Here is a 3,646-nt window from a genome sequence, read left to right on the forward strand (position 1 = left end):
AGGGGTGACTGGTCGCCTCGGAGTCAGTTTTCTGTGTCTGAGTGGGGTATTCATGTTAAACTGCGGCACGGTATCTGCGTGGGCTAGCACCATAAAATCGGCGTTGAAGAAACTTGAACGCAATGTTTAACCCCATTTCACCTCACCTTATTCTTGCCCTACATACGAAATAAACACGCTAACTTCCTCTGTGCAAATATGTAGTTCATGGAAAACACACTTATATTTATGCAGACAAAATGTCGTCCCTGAAACATATGGCGAGTCTCTGACGACTGGGATCTGGATGAAGTAGTGTCATCGGAGATTAGTTCAGCAGCCGGCAGCTGTATGACTGTTACACGACACCTGCACCGTCGGTGTTGAGTAGCCCTGAAGCGTCTGACCGCCAAACTTGTAAACTTACAGCGGCATTTCGGAAGCAACGTGTATACCCTAATGGCCAACTATATTTTTATGCGGCACTGGTGTCGTGTTGAGGTCAGTTAAAAATTTAAACAAATATGTTCCTGTAAATAAAATGTGAATAAATCACACACACTTATCGTCATTATACGCAACACCGTCATCATTATCATACACACAACACCGTCACCAGCATCATACACACAACACCGTCACACATTACATCGTCACCAGCATCAAACATTACACCGTAACCAGCACCATACACACAACAGCGTCACCAGCATCATACACACCGCCACCATCACACACAACATCGCCATCATTATCCTGCACACATCCACGCCTTCAGACTGAGCCGGAAGTTTCTGAATGATCTGTACATACATACAAACACAAGTTAGAACCGGGTTCACCGTTGCGTCCAAGATTATTCCATTTGTATAGCGACGTGTGTGTGTGTGTGTGTGTGTGTGTGTGTGTGTGTGTGTGTGCTAGTAAGGACTGATGCCGATTTTATAGTGCTAGCCCACTGAGATACCATTATCAGTTTAACACAGAACATTGACTCCGAGCCAACCAGTCCTTGTTTTACCCCCTAATGCCGAACGCCAGACAGGGTAACAACACGTATCATGCAGGTCAGTGTATGTATTAGAGCTATAGAGATTGCTGCACGAGTGTCTGTTAGATTTATCTAACAATTTATCTAACGATTTGTTTCAAAACGTTTCTAACGAACGGAAGCGAGTTTGATCTTGAGTGACACAAGGGTCTTGAGTGACGTCATCCAACGTACTGCTACACTATTCAACGTACTGTTTACTTTCTCATAATACCCGTGAAGATCCGGGGTAGAATAGGTCTTCAGCAACCCATGCTTGCCGTAAAAGGCGACTTTGCTTGTCGTAAGAGGCGACTAACGGGATCGGGTGGTCAGGCTCGCTGACGTGGTTGATACATGTCATCGATCCCAATTGCGTGGATCGATGCTCATGATGTCAATCACTGGATTGTCTGGTCCAGACTCGATTATTTTACAGACCGCCGTCATATAGCTGGAATATTGCTGAGTGCGGCGTTAAACAACAAACCAAACAAAACCCAGAACACATCCATCTGATCGCTCTCACATATTTGTATGTCATCATTAAAGACACAAAGAGAAAAAACTTGTATGTCCGCCAGCAAAGACAATATAGACCCTCATCCATCCGTATGACTGTCAGTACCAGGATGTAATCAGTCGAGCCTGTGGTGACAGATTTGCTGGGCAGAATCTTTATAGAATGAAACACGGTTAAGGCGTGCAATTACCTACAAAACATTAATTATAATAAACACAAAACAGGTATTGGGTTGCCCGACACAGGTTTTTTACCCGCTCAGAGCAGATGATAACTCAACAGCGGTAATGGGGATTGATCATCATCAAAAGTAATATTAAATCAATCGATAATTTCAGGAACGTATCATAGCTTGGCAGTGTCTCCCCCGGGGCATCAACCATGTACGCTAAAACCGAGGTTTCAAATGGAGGCGAGGCCAGGGTCATCAGCAGGAAATGTACAGTGAACTCCATAAAGTAGCTCTCACACTTTGCCGAGGTGGTTGCCGAGCTCTCCCGAGCTTCCCCGAGCCTAACTCGGTTAGGACTCGGGAAGAGACTACATATATACGAGTATCATACGAGTACGCTACGAGTGTGTTAAGAGTCCAACAGGAGCCCAATAGGAGTCTTTTAAGAGTTGCATACGAGCACAACGATCTCGATACGACCTGTACGAGTTTGGTACGACTTTGGTACGAAGTGGCTACGAACTGCTAGATACACTGAACAAAATTAAAAACTTCACAATCCTAAATTTTAACAGTTTGACCAGTTATCATTGTGGGCCCTTATTGTGTATTTAAACAGTAATGGCCACGTATTGTCTTCAGATAACGCCTGTTTTGGTGCAGGTGAATCGATCAAAATCATGTGCACAGCACTATAGTGGCAAAAGTGTTTTTTTACGTGCAACGTGGCCATAATACCGCACGTGTTTTCAGCCATACTTGTAAGCAGTCATTAAAAAAAACAAAAAAACACAAGAAAACAAAAGTCTTTACGGCCATTTGTCATGTCACGCCTTTCAAATGTGCAACGTGAACGTGCCATCGGCATGTTGCAGACGGGAACGTCCGTAGCTGAAGTCGCAAGGACGATGGGTTGTAGTCGACGGACTGTTTATGATTTACAGAGCGGCAAACGGGTACCACCGCTGATCGCCCTCGGCCAGGTCGACCACGTGTGACGTCACATGCAGAGGATCGTCAGATTGTCTTACGTCACCTCCGTAACCAATTTTTGACGGCTACATCAACCAGAAATGAACTTTTTAGGGGTAGACTGAGTGCGCAAACTGTTCGAAACCGTCTGGGAACTGCTCACCTTCAAGCACGACGGCCATACTGCGGGCCGATTCTGACTCAATTACACAGACGTCAACGTCAATTGTGGGCACAGCGACACTTACAATGGAATTGGAATCAAGTCGTCTTCAGTAAGGATAACGATTTAATCTTCGATTTGCTGATGGTAGGGCGAGGGTGTGGAGGCGCCGTCATGAACGTTGCGCCCAGTATTGTGTACAGGAAGTTGACAGATTTCGAGGCAGAAGTGTCATGGCGTGGGGTGCTTTCTTTGGCAATCCGTGGCAACTTCAACGCTGCTGCTTACCGCGACCAGGTACTGGCACCAGAACTTCTGCCTTTTATGGCAGCACATGGGCCCGCTTTGATCTTCCAACACGACAATGCCAGACCCCACACAGCAATTTTGACAAGGAATTTCCGTCAGAATGCGGGAGTCAACGTCATGGACTGGCCGTCAAGGTCTCCCGGCCTCAATCCCATCGAACACGTCTGGGATGCTCTTGGCAGAAGTCTGCGCACTCTCCAGAACCAACCACAGAATGTGCAAGATCTTGGCACCATTTTGCAGCAACAATGGCGTCGTCTTCCCAATCATGTGTTCACAAGCATCACAAGGTCCATGCGGAGGCGTTGTGTGGCAGTTGTCAACGCACATGGTGGCCATACACGCTACTGAACTTGTGTGCCATCAGATTCTCGTGCTTGGGACTTATGATTTAAACTGTTGATGTTATTACCGAATACCGTAGGTGCTTGGAACAAATTATGGTTACCACCGTTAATTAAAATCCTTCTTTGGACATTAATGATTAAAAATTACCTT

The sequence above is a fragment of the Haliotis rufescens genome, unplaced genomic scaffold (genome assembly GCF_023055435.1).
Source record: "Haliotis rufescens isolate VD_foot unplaced genomic scaffold, xgHalRufe1.0.p SCAF_33, whole genome shotgun sequence".
In the NCBI taxonomy this organism is placed as follows: Eukaryota; Metazoa; Mollusca; class Gastropoda; order Lepetellida; family Haliotidae; genus Haliotis; species Haliotis rufescens.